General features: G+C 39.3%; 1 long non-coding RNA gene across 1 annotated transcript; it reads left to right on the top strand.

Moving 5' to 3' along the window:
- The first annotated feature begins 1,348 nt into the window (after positions 1-1,348).
- Positions 1,349-18,966, top strand: LOC110079426 (uncharacterized). The gene is made up of 3 exons (XR_012086828.2): positions 1,349-1,538; positions 18,010-18,088; positions 18,808-18,966. It is a non-coding gene; the product is annotated as an uncharacterized LOC110079426 (long non-coding RNA).
- Positions 18,967-20,188: the final 1,222 nt, after the last annotated feature.

The following is a 20,188-nucleotide window of genomic DNA, read 5'->3' as shown; positions in this document are numbered from 1 at the left end:
AACTCAGGATCACTGTTCTCATAGGAGCTGATAATTATTGCAAAAAGACAAATCACTCTTTCTTCTCCAGCAACCTTCTTCCATATTCCAAGGGGTTCCTGAGACATAAATATGTTATTCCAGCAATATAATCACCTGCTTCATATTTGGCTTCATTGCTTCAGGCAAGTCTGATGGCAGGGCCTTTGTAATCCTATTATCATTGATTACAATGATATGTAAAAGACAGCAAGATTATCTCCTTTCTTGCTGGTGAGCAAGGCAATTTTCACGTCAACAAACATTTTAGATGGTTGTTGTGGGTTTTTCGGGCTCTTTGGCCGTGCTCTGAAGGTTGTTCTTCCTAACGTTTCGCCAGTCTCTGTGGCCGGCATCTTCAGAGGACAGCACTCTTAGATGATTGTGTCAGCATTTTAGATGATTGTGTCAGCATTATGTTTTTGTTCAGAAAATATCCGCATCATGTATATAAGTAGCCTATGTATCTAATATGCCTGTCATTGTATATAATAAGCCTGTCATTTTCTTCTTATTTGGGACAAAAATTATTTCAAAACGTAGCATCCTAAAATTCAATTCCTAAGGTTCCGATCACTGGCTCAAGTGGGATCTGCCCATGGTCTGCTGTTTCTTCCCTTGTCAAAGCTGACTTTCCCACTCTCTAACCTTACACAGTAAACAAAAAGATGGAAAAGTTTACGAAAGGTAAGTCTTGAAACCTTGCTGCTCTAAAACCTACAGCATGCTATTTCTAACAACTCAATAACATTACCCAGAGAATCCCATGCTACAATTCCAGGAATGATAACTTTTATGATTATCTATAAGTTTAGGGGGCGCTGCGGGCTAAACCGCAGAAGCCTGTGCTGCAGGGTCAGAAGACCAAGCAGTTGTAAGATCGAATCCATGCGACGGAGTGAGTGCCCGTCGCTTGTCCCAGCTCCCGCCAACCTAGCAGTTTGAAAGCATGCAAATGCAAGTAGATCAATAGGGACCACCTCGGTGGGAAGGTAACAGCGTTCCGTGTCTAAGTCGCACTGGCCATGTGACCACGGAAGATTGTCCTCGGACAAAACGCTGGCTCTATGGCTTGGAAACGGGGATGAGCACCACCCCCTAGAGTCGAACACGACTGGACAAAAATTGTCAAGGGGAACCTTTACCTTTACCTTAGGGGGAGAAACCCAGCCCACTCAAAATCCTTTTGTAAATCTGTTTCAGGAAACTGGATTTTAGTGGCTTTGTGTTTTTCAGACAGCAGTTAGGAGATCAGGACACCTACTAATATTTGTATGTAAGCTGCTCTTTCCTGCTATTCCTACAGCTCCTCCTCAGAATCACTGCATATTCCTGTCTAAGGAAGAGATTGATGACAACAGGATCAAGAAGAATGAGCAGATGGCATGGCTTTCTACTGACTTCCCCATCTTCCTTTTCCATAGAGCGAGTGGGCGAGTGGTGGCAGCAGCAATGCAGTGGTGATGGGTCTTGTGAAGACATTATGTCCAGCCACTTCCAACAACAATTCAGCATTGCAGGTGAGCACATCATGGACCAAATGGAAAACTTTAAGGACTGGCTACTAAGCATTTCAGTGAGATGTATCAGTGACTAAGTTGAAAACATTTTCTTTGAACAAAATAGCAGCAAATAAAATGAGAGCATTGCTGATTCATTAGTCTGTCCTTGAGCCATCTGTGGCGGTGAAGCTATTTCCCACAGAGGACTTGTTCCACTGTACACTGCTCTCTGCCAATGTCGTACTGCATGTTTATCATACTAAAATGGGAGCTTTCTTATTTCACTATGGAAATTCTGTACAGTATAGTGAGATTACAAAATACCATAACATACTTTCTGGTAAAGACTAGTGATATTGCATACCTGGCCTTCTTTTTCAACCCATTTTTAATACAATTTTAGCATATAATTACCAGATGACATTAGAAATTCCTGGAACATTTTGCAGATGGCATGGCATCAGTCTTGGTATTTATGCAAAGCTATGCAGATAAACCCATCAAAAGCCTGGCAAGCATTCATCTTAGTCAAATGGCCCAGCCAATATGTGAGCAGGCAAAGCCTCCACTAAAAGGAGAAATGACAGCTAGCAGCCAATACATTTCTCTTGATTATTATGTGGAGTTGTCAAGAGCATCAGTCCCAACAAACTGTTTAGCACTGCCAGACAAGTAGCAGTTTTAAAAGAAGCAAAATTATAGCATCTCATAAATTTATCAGACATCAACACTTAACAGTGAGATATTATTGGCAACGTGCACTACTCTCTGTTTACCAGATATGGACTCAAGCTAAGATCTTGGCAGTGGCCAAATCTGCCTTTTTCTATCCGAGCCAGATTGCACATCTCCACTCCTTTCTCGACAGGAGGCCCCTATCTCACCTGATTTGCCCCATTTGCACTGACTTGCCAGGCTGCTTCTGGACCAGATTCAAGGTGCTATTGTTAACCTATAAAGCCCCTCACAATTTAGGAGCTTGCTATATATCAGAGTGCTTCTCCTTCAGGTCCACTTCCCATTCCACCTGCACCTCCCAGCCTCTGGCCATTAATTAGAAATTGGGCTTTCTTGGTAATGGCTGCCTTGTTTTGAAATGCCCTTCAATTAGGTGATAGGGTAATTTAGTGCTAATCTTATATATGCAAGAATTTCTTTAAAACCAGGAAAAAATTCAGCAGAGAATCATCTTTATAAGACTATATAAATATAGTCTGGACCTGATAATGGACTGGATGAGGGTTAATAAATTGAAACTCAATCCAGACAAGACGGAAGTGCTGTTAGTGGGTGCTTCACCGGACAGGTTGGAGGGCCATTTCCTTGCCCTGAATGGGGTTACACTCCCCCTAAGGGACAGGGTCCGCAGCCTGGGGGTGCTTCTGGACCCCAGTCTAACTTTGGAAGCCCAGGTGGACTCGGTGGCCAGAGGCGCCTTCCTTCAGCTGCGGAAATTACACCAGCTGTGGCCCTACCTGGACGAGCGGAGTCTCATGACAGTTACACACGCACTGGTAACATCGCGTATAGATTATTGCAATGCGCTCTATGTGGGGCTGCCTTTGAAGATGGTCCGGCGACTGCAGCTGGTCCAGAATCAAGCTGCGCGGCTGGTGAGTGGTGTGGCCGCCAGGGAACATATCAAGCCGATTCTGTTTAATTTACATTGGTTACCAGTTGCTGCCCGGGCCCAATTCAAAGTGCTTGTTTTGACATATACAGCCCTAAACGGCTTGGGCCCTGGATACCTGAAGGACCGCCTCCTTCCATATGAACCTACCCGGCAGTTAAGATCTAACCAGGGGGCCCTTTTGAAAGAGCCATCCCTTAAGGAGATAAGAGGGAGGGCTTGTAGAGAAAGGGCCTTTTCGGCAGCTGCCCCCAGACTATGGAATGCCCTCCCGACTGAGATTCATTTTGGCGCCAGGTCAAAACCTTCCTGTTCCAAATGGCTTTTAACTGAAATAATATCAGCTGTAGGTCTGATGGCAATTTTTAGAATATATATTTTAATTGCATTTTAATTATTTTGCCCTTTTAATTTGCCTTTTTATTGTATTTTAAATGCTGTAAGCTGCCCAGAGACCTTTGGGTAGTGTGGGCGGCATGTAAGTTAAATAAATAAATAAATAAGACACAACTATGGGGAAAGCCTGTTTGAATCATTCTAGCTTGAAAAAGTGGAAGCCTCCCAGCAGCTGAGGAAAAAAAAAGCCAGCTTGGGAGCAAAAAAGGGCTGGACCAATTCAAATCAGCCTTTGCATCACATTTCAAATACACCCATTTTATAACCAGAGCAAACCTTGGGGTAGTTGACCATACATATCTCACAGCCTGAGATATACTAAGGGATGAAAGTAGGCAAGATCTTAGCAGGCATCAGCAGTGGTTTATCAGTATGGACTGGTTACTTTTGATCTCACAGGCAGAAGTAAGATACTAACTCAAAATACATCATAATATTAAATGCAAAGGGAAGTATGTCAGGTTATGGATACAAAATTCTTAATGGTAAGAAGTGTAAATTCAATTATAAAACAGTGAAATTCAGAGAACTTGGAAAAGTTACTTTTTGGACTATAAATAAAAAGGATTTGGAAAATCTAAAGAATGGTTCTGATTGGACTTATGGCAATCAACCTTGTAGCCCCTGTTTATATGGCCCTCACAAAGGATCACACCCTTTTTCTCTTGTAGCTGCCACCAGGTACTCTTCTAATACCAATTATATTATTCACGTGTGCTGCCAAAACTAAGGGTTATTCAACTTCGAAATCAGAGGTGTAATTAACTAATATTCTTTTATTGTCAAGTAAATCTTAAAGGTAAATCACATATGAACTGTATCAGATATTAACAAGGATTGGATCATGTATGCAATCACTTTTATTCCAAATTACTATATACTTATAATCAATATCTCTCTTATAGTGCTTATAATTTCATTCCTGCTTGTTCAGTATTGTTTAACCTTCTCAGTTCCCTCTCCTAACACTCTCAGCTCAATTCTCCAACCCTCTCCTTCTCTCCCCTAAACCCTAACTGCCATTTCACATCCCCAACTGTCTTTCTAACTCCGTCCCTCCTGCCCTATCCTTGGCTCCTCCCTTTTGAATTTCTGTGATGGACAGGCAGGAATGACGTCACCTGTTGGCATTTCGCTACAGGACTCTACTAAACAGATTTGTTCTGAACTATGAGTAATTTCTGCTCAGTCTTTCAAAAGGGATATGGCCTAGCTTTCTTGCAGCATTTCTTGGATTCTAGCAGATATATAGGTTTTCTAGTATTATTTATGAAACATCTTAAAGAAACCAATAGATAGCAAAGGGACCCTATTTTGATCTTTAAATTCTGAAAACTCATACGATGTTGGGCTGTCTTTGCAGTGAAGATTAAACATTTTTCTTAGCATGTCCGATTTAATCGTGTTGACTAATTATGATTATTTCATATTTAAACACCTAATTAAATTAAATGACAGAGTAACATTGAATGCAAGATTTGTGAAAGGATTTTCTAAGTAGGTCACTTTGCCAAAAAGTAATGCACAAGCTAAGCTACATTATCACATTCATAAACACAGAGTATGTACCTAAAGACAAGCAAATGCACACATACAATAAAACCCAAGAAAACTAACTACTCATCTAGCAAAAACGCTGAATACCTAGAAATCAGAAACAAAATAAAGAACACTACCATTGGTATCTAAGTTGGAAAACAACACAACCATTTGGCTGCATTTCAGTACTCCAGCTGTCTATAAACTTTGTCCAGCCGTCTAATTTGACTCAAGATTTCTCTGAGAGTACACTGACCAGAAGTGACACTGGGGATTTTTTTTCCACACTCATTTTCACTTCAAACAGACTCAACACTCTTCCACAACAATTAGAAAGAAGTGAAGTGTTTGTCCTTAAGGGGTAACATCCTCACTGCCTGATTTATTACATTCAGTCAGAATCCCTGGTCTGATTGGTTAGGTGTCACAAAATAAACTATCCCATCTAGAAACATGCATAGAAAAATAGATGCTTTCAATATGGAAAGAATGCAGCACTACCCATTTTGGGGAAATGCTCCTCATTTTCTTCCCTATTACAACATAGGTGGATATTGATTATTTAGCCATGTAGCAAAAGGTGGCTTGTGGGGACCTCACCCATATGCTAATACATTTTCAAATCTTAGAGATGGCTTAGTGATCTTCCAGTAAGGCAGAGCAAGAGCAGATGTTAGGGTTCTGCATACCTTTTCATTGTTTATTGAAGTCTGTGCCTGTCTATGCTTTTATCTTTAATAGAATTAACCCATAAAAATATTTTTATGAATTTAAATGTTTTAACCTAGGCATGTGCACTGTTTTTGGACAAACATGCACAAACTAGATTCAATAAGGAGTATTTGTGTCATACATCAGCAACTACAGGGCATGTAGTATATACATATACTCTAGCTAGTCCACTAGCTATTTTTCAGAGTTGTAAAGAGAAAGACATCCCTTGCTGTTCAGCTAGCATGTTAGTGTCCAGAAATATTGTTCTTTTACTTTGATCCTTTCACTCAGCTTACGTTTACTAAACCTTTCTGAAATATTATGAAACTCTTAGTATGTGTATGACTGTAAAAGCAAAATTGTTTTATGGGCTTTGAGTGGATAGATCTCACAATTATAACACTGCATATCAGATCCAGGTCACAGCTGTTTCCACCCCACCCCAATCCATCTGCAAGAATTGTTTAAAAACAACAACAGAGATTCAGAAATCCACAGATAATGTTATAGATCTGGAGACAAAACAGGCCAAAATGTCTCCTAAAGGGTAGAAGGCCCCAATGTGTCCATTCTTTATTCAGAAACAGAGCAAGTTGGGACATTCAGCATACTCCAATCAAAAGTGGAAGGATGAAGAATCCATTGCAAGACCCACAGAGTACAGCTGCCCATTTCTGACAACTGTATAGAGCCCAGCAAATGCCTCGGAGTCCTCCAAGCAGCTGTGCAAAATAGTCATGGGTTATTATGGTTCATGGGAATTGAAAGGTCTACCATTCCAGTTGCAAATAATGAAGGTGTGTGAAATGTGAAATTGCACAACAGGAGCCAATGACAGCTCTCTCTGACATTGGCCAAGGCTTTCGAAAAACTTGCTATACTGAAGGGACAGATGAGATCTAGACTAGGACAGGTTTGAGCTTCAGCAACTGTTACTCCTCAACTCCTCTTATGTTCAAGCTACAAACTGCCAGATATAGGCTAATTCTGTGTTTCCCAAACTTGTCCACCTTAATTTACCGGCCACTGGTCCCGGCTCCCCAATAATCCCAGCCTGAGTAGTACACAATTATATATCTGTAGCTTCAAAGAACATTTGCTCATGGGGTGAGAAGTAGGTGAGAATGCTCTTGCTTGCTCCTTCCTCTTCTTAGCCGCCTCCCCACTGAGATCCCAATCTCTCTTGATTCCTATCCTTCATACCAGTTAAAAGCTAGGGTCTCTTCCCACCCCCCTTGCCTGCCTTCGACCCATATGTACACAAGGGAATAGGTGTGGCAGGACGAAACTCACCTGTTTAGCCCCTCTGCAACTCTGGGGATCTGCTTCACCCAACTGCAGGATCAGTGGGAGAACAGCTCATTAAACCACCCTGGGGAGGAAAGACAAGAGAGGCTCCTCTCCCTGGACAGAAAATGAGGCAGAAAATCTCTCTCTCTCTCTTTCTCTCCTTTTGTCTCTAGGAATTCTTAATCCCTAGAGACAAAAGTTAAGTTGTCTCAGTTAAGTTGACCTCTTTCAACTTCTCTTAAAAATAATGCTTTTCTCTGGTCCTCCAAAGGCTTCTTCAGGCCCTGTCTTGTATAATCATTCAGCTCTCATGTACACAAAGAAGGCCTACAAAATTTGAGAGGATTTCACAGTGCCCCTGGCTAGATTTGGCAGTGCCCCATGGTGCCACCACACACAGTTTGGGAACCACTAAACTAACTGGTTTGATGTAGGAGTGCCCCAGAAGCAAGGACAATTACTTAAGTAGAGTCCACCCCTCAATTCAGCGATGGCATGTCCTGATTCCAATTGGATCTTCTGAATTTCACTGTCATTTTGCCTTTTATTGTGCTTAGACTCCATCAATGGGATCCTATGGCATGCAGTGCATACTAGGTTTCAGAACTGCACCAGCAAAAAAAAGTATTATAAGTATATCGCAGCTGGATCACCAAGGCATCCATTGGGAAGAATCATTCTCCAATCTTTCCTGGGGCTATTCATCAAATGTTACTTCACACACTGAGAAGCCCTCTTGTACAGAGGAACATTTCTGTGCAGTTTTAATGGAATGTACTATTATTAATTTATAGCCTTAGTATTACAGCTTTGATATAATCAAACATTGGGGGATCTGCATCAATAGACTGCAGGAGAACTACACACCAGGTCTCACTCATTTGTGATAACTTAGTGCAGTGGTTCCCAACCTTGGGTAACCCAGGTGTTCTGGCACTGCAACTCCCAGAAACCCCAACATAATTGGTGGTGAAGGCTTCTGCAATTTGTAGTCTGAGAACACCTTCTGGAATTTGCAATCTGAGAACACCTGGGTTACTCAAGGTTGGGAACCACAGCTTATCAGAATTGTTCCATGAGAATCCAGTTCCCATATTTCCAAGGTATGTGCACCACATGCACATGTGTGTGCATGTACACGTGTATGCTCATGTAAAGGAGCACAAATGCTCACAAAAATCATCCAGTGAAAGACAGAGCACCTTGGGTCACTGAAGGATGGAATTTTGTTCTTACAATTTGTTGGAGATAATAGGATGCAAATCAGTTTACACTGAAGAGGCATGCCTTTGTATGGGGAAAAGCACACACAGAGAGAGATAAGGATCTCTGTTTCCTTGACTGTCTTCTACCTGCTCTGACCTATGTTTCCCTTCCTTTTATCTTGACTGATATTCTTAGGATTGTTTTCCTTCCTGACCTCTTAGTGAACAGACAGAGGAGACACCCTGCCTTTGTTCTCAAGAGGTGAAGGAGCAGCTGGTTAACTAGAATTAGGATTGTAGCTGTCAAGTTGCTTAGCTTTCCTATGCCAATGCATTTCTCTATGTTTAATTAAACACTAGTTTTCTTATTTTCTTAGAATACAAAGTGTTGATGTGATTTCTTTCCACAGAGGGGTGTTTTCTTATTCAAGAACTAAATCCCCAAGGTAACTTAACTGCAGCTTACTCTGTCAACACAGTTTATAAATTTTAAATGGTCTTATGTCAGTCTCTTTTTCTTTTTTATTTATTATTTTCTGAGGGCTGCTCCCTCAATTTTTTTTTCTTCATCATGATTATTCTAGCTGACTATGCATATGTTGATAGTGGAATATACAGTAAAGCAACCTATATTTTCCCCTTATGTACTATATATTTTCTTTTTTTATGTCAAGGCAACATATGGCATTTTATTATTTTACTATGACACATTCTTATACATGACAGCAGATGTACTGTGGTTGTCTCTGAGTGACTCAGTGGAATTAAACATTTATATTTTGTGTCTCAGAGAAGTCTGATGCAAAATTCACAGATAGCTACCTCAGAAGATTTCCATCAGTAATTTCATTGTTTCTCTTGAAAAAAGAATAAAAAGGGTGTGAGAGGGATACAGCCCTAATCCATCAGTGATTCAGACACATTAAACCACTTTATTTCAGTGAATTTAAATATATTCAGCTTTATCCTGGGTATGGCTAACATATCTGAAACCAAGTGAAAACCATTTTCTTTTAACAATAAAATTGGTGATGATGGTACGTTCTGTATTTGCTTATGTAATGCATTTTTGCTTATTATTTTTAATATACATAATATTTTTTTTATTTAATACAAAGCTCTATTATATTGAGAAAGAGTATAGTGCAGTGGATGGAGCATTGAATCTGGACTCTTGACACCTGGATTCAAATCTTTGCTAGGCCAAGAGAATTTCTCTGGCACTGGTAAAGCCAATTAAATATCACATATACCTCCAAAACCCTACTAGGGTCACCATCGGAATCAACTTGCCAGCACATAATTTGGAATCAACTTGCCACCACATAAAACACACATTATTATATTTCATTAATTTTTGAATCATTTGTTTCTTACACAATTTCTTACAAATGATTAATATTTAACTAAATGATTAAAAAGAAAACCAAATTTTATAGATCCTTTATGTACCCAGAATATTACAGCATTGCTCAATATGCTTATAGAATTTATTTGAATACAATATTTGCAAAAAATAAAATAAAATAAAATAAAGCTCATTATATATTAGTAATGCTGGCCATACTAACTGGAGAATTATGGGAGTTGTAGTTAAAATGCAACTTCTTCAAGTTCTGATTATTATTCTTCCTAGTCCCATTTCCCTTGTCCTGAGTCTTGCTCCACACTAGCTCCACCTCTGCACTGAACAGATGAGTCTGATCAGAGTTGGAAACATTTCTTCTTCTTCTTCTTCTTCTTCTTCTTCTTCTTCTTCTTCTTCTTCTTCTTCTTCTTCTTCTTCTTCTTCTTCTTCTTCTTCTTCTTCTTCTTCTTCTTCTTCTTCTTCCATCATTTCTAAGAAATCCAGAATCTGTGAGATTCTGTTAAGGTGCAACAAAACACAATGTTTTTCATCTCTGGGTCTCCTTCTGGGTGTATTTTTAGGTACTGACACCATGCATAGCACTTGAAACTTAGCATGTGAAATGTCCTTATTACATAAATTTTGATGTAGGCTGTGATGATCCAAGCAACATTAAAGCCTTCACCATTTTTCTTTTTATAATATAATTGATTATGATAGTGTATGGTGATGGCAGTGGTGGTGATTGTGCTTCCCTTCTTTGGTTGAAATCCTGTTGCACATCTACATGCACATAATGGAAAGCACTTGAAGCAATAAAAAATCACAGCAGGGCAGAAGTAATATCCATGAAGAACTTGCACAACAGTCCAAACACAAACTATGAAATTAATTGTGCCGTGCTGTCTGGCTGAGTGTAAGGTCTGGCAGACATCTACAGATGGAACTTTATGCCACCTTGAATGGATTCCAGTCATTATATCTCATTCATCGTATCATTATGTTCCAATTTCTTATTGTTTCCTAGGTATTGATTCAATTTAGAGATGCCATAGGATCTGTCAAAAGTATATTAAACTTATTAGTCATTTATTGTAGTGACTTATTATCATAATCACTGGTGTTGCTTATTCATAGCAGGTGGCAGAAAGTTATCCCTAACATGAAAAGGTTTATAGTGATTTAACTTATTAATGGATTACTCACTGTCAAGCCAAGAACAACTCCTGACACTTGCAGATGTGTCTTCCATGTAACACATGGGACAGTGTCATCAAGCTGAATAAGAAATGTCAAAGGAAGCAGCTGATGCAAGTTCTAGTTGTAGACTTCCCTATTCTGTGGGTTTTGACTTTGCCGCCTCACAGAATATCACTGGTTCAACACTAAGGCTTTCTCTCAACATTCTCCCCACACACACACATACACCCCTTTCTGCCATAGCAAGTGTATTCAGGCAATATTAATCTTCCTTTCTTTGCTCACATCAGCAGTGTCTTCTCTGTTACCACAGTTATACAAGATTTTCCCTCTGCACTGTGGTGCAATCAAGGGCCAGTTCTCAGAATGTAGCCACTGGTTTATTAAAACATGATAAGGCAATGATTTAATGTATCTTTCGTTGCCCACAGACAATCAGTAATGTCACTGAAGTTCATCAGTACTTGATTTGCTGTATGAATTCATGATATTTAGTTATAATAGGGATTGAACATCCTTATTGTATAATTTTATTTCCACCTCTGAATATCAAAAGACCTACTTCTACATAATGCATGGTCAGCATTCAGCAGAACAAGTATACAAGGCAATAATTGTTGTGGGTTTTTCGGGCTCTTTGGCCGTGTTCTGAAGGTTGTTCTTCCTGACATTTCGCCAGTCTCTGTGGCCGGCATCTTCAGAGGACTGGAGTAGGTAAATTGCAATCCATGTCAACATAAGTTGTGACCTGTAATGTGTATTTTATCCAGACAACATAGGGTCATCACTTATACTATAAATACTTCCCAGAGCTGCTACTATGACAATGATTAGAAAAGGCATTTCTAGTGACGGTATGAGTTTTTTTTTTCCTGCACAATTATTATAATTAGAAACTAGCCATAACAATTTGAAAATTCAGAAACTTATTGATATAATTTGCCATTTTTTTCAAAGTCTAAATCTGAAAATATCTTCTAGAAAAACAAATAAAAGGATTCTATTGACCCAGAAAAAAATGGACATATTATGACTTTTGTGAAGCTGTTGGCACAAATTTCCTATAATACTATGGCTTGCATTCTTAATAGTCATCATGTTATATTTTCATGAATGCTAATGGAGCTTGATAAGCAACTGTCTTACTGTGGCTCTGGGGGGAATAAATTGAGGGACATTTGTGAGACAGTAGGGCAGAAGCTAGATTGTGCTGAGGTTTGTAGCAAGCTGCCTTGGATAAATATGAAACTAGATGGAGCAATTTGCTAGCACCCAATGCCCTCACCCTCTTGGGAATTTTTACAGTATTCTGTGCCCTATTGTTTTGTATGAATACACAGTGGAAGTGAAGAACAGATTTAAGGAACTAGATTTGATGGACAGAGGGCCTGAAGAACTTTGGATAGAGGCTCGAAACATTGCACAGGAAGCAGCAACAAAAACCATACCAAAGAAAGGGAAATGCAAGAAAGCAAAGTGGCTGTCCAACGAGGCCTTACAAATAGCAGAGAGGAGAAGGGAAACAAAATGCAAGGGAGATAGGGAAAGTTACAGAAAATTGAATGCAGACTTCCAAAGAATAGCAAGGAGAGACAAGAGGTCATTCTTAAATGAACAATGCAAAGAAATAGAGGAAAATAACAGAAAAGGAAAAACCAGAGATCTGTTCAGGAAAATTGGAGATATCAGAGGAACCTTCTGTGCAAAGATGGACATGATAAAGGACAAAAATGGAAGGGGCCTCACAGAAGCAGAAGACATCAAGAAGAGGTGGCAAGAATACACAGAGGAATTATATCAGAAAGATTTGGATATCCTGGACAACCCAAATAATGTAGTTGCTGACCTAGAGCCAGACATCCTGGAGAGTGAAGTCAAGTGGGCCTTAGAAAGCCTGGCTAATAACAAGGCCAGTGGAGGTGATGGCATTCCAGTGGAACTATTTAAAATCTTAAAAGATGATGCTGTTAAGGTGCTACTTTCAATATGCCAGCAAGTTTGGAAAACTCAACAGTGGCCAGAGGACTAGAAAAGATCAGTCTACATTCCAATCCCAAAGAAGGGCAGTGCCAAAGAATGCTCCAACTACCGGACAATTGCACTCATTTCACACACTAGCAAGGTTATGCTCAAAATCCTACAAGGTAGGCTTCAGCAATATGTGGACCGAGAACTTCCAGAAGTACAAGCAGGATTCCGAAGGGGCAGAGGAACTCGAGACCAAATTGCTAATATGCACTGGATTATGGAGAAAGCCAGAGAGTTCCAGAAAAACATCTACTTCTGCTTCATTGATTATGCAAAAGCCTTTGACTGTGTGGACCACAGCAAACTATGGCAAGTCCTTAAAGAAATGGGCGTGCCTGACCACCTTATCCATCTCCTAAGAAACCTATATGTGGGAAAGGAAGCAACAGTTAGAACTGGATATGGAACAACTGATTGGTTCAAAATTGGGAAAGGAGTACGACAAGGCTGTATATTGTCCCCCTGCTTATTCAATTTATATGAAGAATACATCATGCGGAAGGCTGGACTGGAGGAATCCCAAGCTGGAATTAAGATCGCCGGAAGAAATATCAACAACCTCCGATATGCAGATGATACCACTCTGATGGCAGAAAGTGAGGAGGAACTAAAGAACCTTGTAATGAGGGTGAAAGAGGAGAGTGCAAAAAATGGTCTGAAACTCAACATCAAAAAAACTAAGATCATGGCCACTGGTCCCATCACCTCCTGGGAAATAGAAGGGGAAGATATGGAGGCAGTGACAGATTTTACTTTCTTGGGCTCCATAATCACTGCAGATGGAGACAGCAGCCACGAAATTAAAAGACGCCTGCTTCTTGGGAGGAAAGCAATGACAAACCTAGGCAGCATCTTAAAAAGCAGAGACATCACTTTGCCAACAAAGGTCCACATAGTCAAAGCTATGGTTTTTCCTGTAGTGATGTATGGAAGTGAGAGCTGGACCATAAAGAAAGCTGACCGCCGTAGAATTGATGCCTTTGAACTGTGGTGCTGGAGGAGACTCTTGAGAGTCCCCTGGACTGCAAAGAGAACAAACCTATCAATTCTAAAGGAAATCAACCCCGAGTGCTCACTGGAAGGACAGATCCTGAAGCTGAGGCTCCAGTACTTTGGCCATCTCATGAGAAGAGAGGACTCCCTGGAAAAGACCTTGATGTTGGGAAAATGTGAAGGCAAGAGGAGAAGGGGACGGCCGAGGACGAGATGGTTGGACAGTGTCATCAAGGCAACCAACATGAATCTGACACAACTCCGGGAGGCAGTGGAAGATAGAAGGGCCTGGCGTGCTCTGGTCCATGGGGTCACGAAGAGTCGGGCACGACTAAACGACTAAACGAAACGAAACGATTGTTTTGTATGTTGTAAACCTTCAACTGTGAACCATCAGACTTCCATGGTGGAATAGAACATATAAATAACATGTGCACAGTTGTTCTGCCAGTACAATGATTGTGTGTATTTTAATCCTTGTATGTTCAATAAAATTCCCCTGTTGAGTAGCTCTGAGTGTGATTCGGTCAACCCAATCTGTTTCAAGACACACTGTTGCCGTGGTTCAAAAATCCCTGACGAAAATACCTCAGAATACAGTATATGTGAATTCACAGAAATGCTCTTATACTTGTTAACAGGTTGTACAAGATATCTTAAGATTTTGTTGTGAGGGGATTGCCATGATTTTTCATCCTGAAACATGGTTATGCAGTCATAGCCCCAGAGAAACCTAGCATCACTGTGTGAAGAAAATCAGACAGTCACATGAACATTATGTTGAAACTTTGAACTAAAAAAAACATAAAACAGCACAAGGACAAGGATATGAAATCTGCAAAGAGGGAAAGAAGGGAAGGGAGGATGGGAGGAAACTGTAGAAGAAGAAAGGATGTGAATGAAGCAGGGAATGTTTGTGAATAATAGATGAAATTGCTGCTCTTCCTCCTAGTAAATAAAGTGCTAGACAAAAGTGATACAAAATATGCCCCACTAGGCCACCGTAACCATAGCAACCACCAAAGGCTTGTTGCCTGCCTTCCTGATGAACTGCCAGGAGTAGAATACATATTTTATATCTACAATAATTACTCTCTAGACAGTTTTATATTGATAGATAGTTTTGTATCCTATATTTATTAAAAGGACCTTTGGTAACCCTTTACAAGAGCCTTTTTTTTTCAACCTAAAAGAAAGTAATACATTAAATTGATGACATTAAATTGTGGCTTTTCTAACTTTTTGAGAAAAATGTGTGAAATAGTCAATGAGAGATTCCAGCAGGAATTTGTCTCTATATTAGTGAGATTCTCATCCTTTCGAAATAAAGCTCATTCTACACTACAAGAAACTGCCATTACCAATTCTGAGTTACTGTGAAGAACAAGCTGTTCACAATAAATAAAATTTAATATGGTACGTATAAGAAAACATTTTACATTCCAATTGCCAATATTATTTTCCTTATAAACACTCTAGAGACTATCAATGATATAACATAGTTCCTTCACACATATGGAATATGAAATAAAATTTATGTGGATATTGCAATGAAGACTTCATGGAGATTTTGCTAGTTTCTGCTCATTACTTTAAGCTTTTCCATTAAATACATGTAGCCTTCTATTTTTAGTACCGTGTTCTGCGCATTCTTTTCTGAAGGGAAAAATCATTACTTTGGCATTAACTCTCTGTACAACACCACAATGTTCTTTTTATAAGATAGTGCTGCTGTTATATGCCATCATGTTGCTTCTTACTCACTGTGACTTTACAAATTTGTGACCTTCAAAATGTCCTATCATTGACAGCCAGCTCAGCCGTTCCTTTAGTGATTCAATCCATCTCTCACTCAGTCTTCCTCTTTTCCTAGTACCTTCAACTTTTCTTAGTGTTACTGTCTTTTCCATTGAGTCCTGTCTTCTCATGATACGCCCAAAATATGATAGTCTCAGTTTAGTCCTTCTGGTTTCTAGACAGACTTGATTTGATCTAACTTATTTGTTTTCCTTGCAATCCCTGGTATCTCTAATGCTCTCTTCCAACACCATATTTCAAATGAATCAATAATTCCCCTACAGATGTGCCCATAAGCAAACTTCAGGTGTGAAAATGCTACCTTACTCTAATCTTAACTGCAACAAACTCTGAGAGCTGACCCTTTAAACATGTAGCTGCAGTTTAAAATATAGATGCAATCTCATGGCATGTTGGGCCTTAAATAAATATAAATCGTAAACACAACATATTAATAAAAAAACCCCACAGGATTTGGATTATGTGTTTTTGGGGAGGAGTGAGAGAGATTGATTGAATTTCATTTGAGGATTACTTGGTCTCCTGTTCTTTAGCAGTCAGATTATGATATGCTCTTCTACATCAGTAATATTGAGAGGAAGGTGAATAACAACATACCTGAAACAGAGCAGGCCAGTAAATCAATGAAACTTACAGTGGGGTTTATTCACCAAATCACCACTGATTCAATGGACATACTCTTTGGAGTAAGTGTTTATGAAATAGGGCAATCACAAACCTGTATTTAAAAACAATTACTATTATCCAACACTCCTACTGAAGTAAACAATTAATACATGCTGTCAAGGAAGTCCATACTTACGTGACCCTCCTAGGGTTTCCTAGGCATGAAATACTGAGAACAGATTTACCAGTCCGTCCTTCTGGTAGCACTCTGGGACCATGTAGCTTCCCCAAGGCCAAACATGGCAAGGAACTAAACCCCATTAAAAAAGGAAACAAACAAACAAACAAAAACCCAAACCCAACCACTTTCTGGGTGAACCTGGCTGGGTCTTCTTGCTGGAAGCCCAATTGCAAATTGAACTCCTAGTCTATGGCTCCACTGTCAGGTGCTCCAACCCACTGAGCTCTATCAGCTCCCTTCTATAACACCAGTGTTCAATAGTAAATGTGGAAAGGTGTAAAATGAACAGCACTGGATAGCAATTCACTGCTGATGGTGCTCTGAAAAGAATATATATAGCTGCAACTGTTATATATATGGAATAATTTCCCCCCTGCAATATCCTTGACCTTATGCATCTTCCATCAACCCACCTTTCCAATGTTTATGCCAGTCATCACCATTTGGAGAGTTCTCTTTGGAACTTTTCCCTGACTCTTTAATTCAACCACCCTCAAGCATTTTATGTAATTAACTTGGACACTTGTTTGCTCAAATTTGTGTAAGAATGAATTAAAAAGTTCCTGGAGTGTCAGCCCTTATAGCCCTATGTTGTGAGGACTGTCCATTAAAAAAATGTTCCTTTATTTTTAATTTTATGTTGTTTATATACCAATTATCAGTCCTTAAAAAGATTCTTTCTTCTTATCTCATGACTGCTAACTTTGCTTAGAAGACTTTGATAAGATATTTTGTCAAATGCTTTTTGACAACCTCTATTAGAACAGTCTCTCCACATTTGCAAATACCTGGGCTGTGCAGGTATTTGCAGAGAATTCTAAATATTTGTGAGACAGAAGTCATGCTGATTCCCTGTCAGCAAAAAGTATTCTCTTTCTATATACTTGATAAGCCTAACTGTATTGTTAAAAATGTGTTCTACCAATTTACATAAGACATGAGTCTAAACAGCCTGTAATGTCCTGGATTCCTCTCTTTAAAAATATTGGCATTTTATTGGCCACTTTCCAGTCTGCTGGCACATTTCATCTTACATGAGATGAAATGAATTGGGTTGGAAGGAGAGGGAGAATTCTCATCACGTTTTAAGACATGAAGCTTAGAATTCTGCATCCCAGACATGATATTTGCCTTTTGTCTAGCATCCAACTCTATGCAATATTTCCTTTAGAACACCAGATTCGCCATTAGAAGAATTTTTAGTGAAATGTCTGTCTGGTCTTACAGTATATACCTTTCCTTCTGCTGCAGTCTACAGCTTTTGTGAGACCAACAATTTTTTTTCCTTCAAACTCTGCACTGCTATTCTAGGTTTATATGAAGAGTTGTATCATAATTGCCTGATAATTGTTGGGGAATCATGAAGGATACATGCTACCAACTTATGTTAGCGTGTCAACCAGTGTCAACCAGATGTAGCAAGTGGGGTATCTGGCCTGGAGGTTCTGTTTTTCTCATTTCTCTCCTGAAATTCTCCCCAGATGCAATGAACTCTGCTGGAGCATCTAAAGGTCTGCAGAAGAAGATTATTATGGCTGGAGGAATTATAAAGGGGAAACTGTAAGTGAAAAGGGGGTTCAGTGTTTCACCTTTTCCCTGCCCCTTGCCTGCCTCAGATCGACTTCTCTTGGTATAAGAAACAGCCACATGAATTTTCTCACATGGATCTCAGTTGAATATGTACTTTGGCTGCAAACAATATTATTTTCAAGGATGTAAATTTTAAAATAATTGGTTTTATAAGCTAGATCAAATAAGAGGCAGGAATGGTGTGGGAACAGAGCTTGATTTTCAAAAAATCTGTCTGGTAAGTATACATGTTTAGCCTCACAAAATGTATACCATTGATAGGGCAGAGTCTGTTATTTATGAAACTCACCTGCTTAAAGATTTTTAATTTGATCAAATAATTTGCTGATCAGTTAACCCAGTTTCATTATATTTGCATACATGCAGGTGCCTTTTTAAATTACTTAATGAAGTCTACAGCAACGTATTATTTAATAAAGGAGTGGTTTATTTTTGGAAATCTATATTTAATATGGCCTTTGTCATTCCCTCTACATGAATACACCAAGCCCAACATAGCTTGTAAAAGAAACAATTATGTGTTTAATTCACAGATCTACTCAATAAAATTAGCTCTCAGAGATTAATTAACAGAGATTTGGTTAATACTGTAGATCAAATGAGAACCATGTGTATCCAGTTTATGTACTTTTACTATTGCTAACAGTGTCTGAAATGGAACAGCTTCTTTCTCATTTTCTATGCCCCAGAAGCTAAAGAGTGATGCAAATCAACAGTAGAAGAGCCACCACTGCTGGAAAGCTGAGTGAGCAGCAGTAAGAGTAGTTCCTTTCTTGCTGGGAAGATGAAGGGAGCACTCCAGCTATGTTTACTTGTAGCAGCTGTCAGAATAAAATAGCAGCAATATATACATGGTAGTTTGGTTTTTCATGGTGCACCATGGAGATGCTGTGAACAAGACTTAAATGTCTAACTGACAATCAAAGCAACTAAAACATATGGCTTTTGGTGGCCTAAGTGTTGGACTTCACAAACTGCAGCTTGCTTTGCAACATTAAAAAGGCAAATGTGGGATTAAATCTGGGAACTAAATATTCAACCTTGTGTTTTCTTCTCAAGAAAACATGAAATAGCTCTCCTTTTTTTTCATGTCCCCTTGCAAGCCATGTGATGGAAGGGGCTCTGTTCTAAGATTTTTTTCCCCAAAGCAGTGCCTTTGTTGGTTCTTCTCTGCCCAAAGTTATCTTCCATTCCATATCTGGTGAAAGAATAGAACAAAAAGCAAAAGATCTAGAGAACAAGGAGAACCCCAGGAGGGAAAGAAGAGGAGGAAACAGCCCTAGTTTCATTATTTTGTGAAGTGGAACAAATTAGGTCCATGGGACTAATAGCAGCAAGTGGATCACCAAGTCTTTATGCTTCAGCAAATTGCTCATAGGAAAATGTGACACAACACCCCTGCCCCCAAGCTGAGAAGGATAATTATGGTCTCAGCGATTAAGAACACAGAAGGATTTGAAAAGTCAGCACTAAATTCTTCTACTTTAAAAAAGTAGAATTTTCTACACATGCATTGTGATGTGTAGAAAAGCAAACCCTATTATTTCAAGAGCATAGAAAGTTTAAGAAAAATCATTAAAATGATATGCTTAAACCATCTATAACTAATCCATATTTGGAGGATACTACTCTGAGACCTATCTTCCCATTACTCACTATATATAAACATCCAATTTTTGATACAATTCCTGCAACACACTCCTATGCCATGCCATCTCTACATAATGAAACTGGTACCCACAGAATAAGGTCAGATTAGTGATCCATGGTTGTAATAAGCAGAGCCCATATAAATTTCTAAAAGTCAGCAGTTTTAAAAAAATCTGTTAGACTACAGGACAAAAACTGTGTGTTACACACCCAGGAACACACACCAAACCAGCTAGTCAAAATACTGGTGTATGTGTGTGTCTGTGAAAATGAGCTACAGCAAGCCAATCTGGAACAACGTTTTTCTTAAATGCCTCTTCAGAAAGTCTATGGGCTCAGAAACTGGCTTTACATATGTTTTAAAGAATTCTTTCTTCCCATTCAGCCAGATGTTTTTCCTACCCTCTTAGAGCTGAAAAA

Source organism: Pogona vitticeps, chromosome 4 (assembly GCF_051106095.1).
Source record: "Pogona vitticeps strain Pit_001003342236 chromosome 4, PviZW2.1, whole genome shotgun sequence".
Classification (NCBI taxonomy): Eukaryota; Metazoa; Chordata; class Lepidosauria; order Squamata; family Agamidae; genus Pogona; species Pogona vitticeps.
This window is presented reverse-complemented; position numbering and strand designations above follow the sequence as displayed.